The following is a 371-nucleotide window of genomic DNA, read 5'->3' on the forward strand; positions in this document are numbered from 1 at the left end:
ACGTTAGTCCGACGGGGTTTGTTATGGGAAAAAGTGTTTTGAAAAAAATCTTTTATTCCAAATACCATCAGTATCCTCAACCAAATCAAGTGACAATCAAACTGAGCTGCTATTTTAATGAATTTAAGCATTTGTATTCCTTTTTATCCTGATATTTTTATTTAATCTTTTTATACTTTACTTACTATGTTTGAAATGTTGTCTGTATGTTCATCTGTCTTGTACTGTAGGTCTGGCAAGCCGAAGAAAGATTTCCAACCTGGTGGACAATAAAGATTTATTCTATTTTAAAAAAGGCTCTCCGTGTGTAGAAAAGTAGTGTAGGCAGCAGCTGCCGCTGACACAGCGATGCGCATAGTTTTTGATGGGTA

General features: G+C 35.3%; 1 protein-coding gene across 2 annotated transcripts in view; it reads left to right on the top strand.

The window, feature by feature from the left end:
• atat1 (alpha tubulin acetyltransferase 1) overlaps window positions 1–371 on the top strand; it is a 14,730-nt gene that overhangs the window by 4,950 nt on the left and 9,409 nt on the right. The window lies entirely within an intron of this gene.

The sequence above is a fragment of the Etheostoma spectabile genome, chromosome 14 (genome assembly GCF_008692095.1).
Source record: "Etheostoma spectabile isolate EspeVRDwgs_2016 chromosome 14, UIUC_Espe_1.0, whole genome shotgun sequence".
NCBI classification, from domain to species: Eukaryota; Metazoa; Chordata; class Actinopteri; order Perciformes; family Percidae; genus Etheostoma; species Etheostoma spectabile.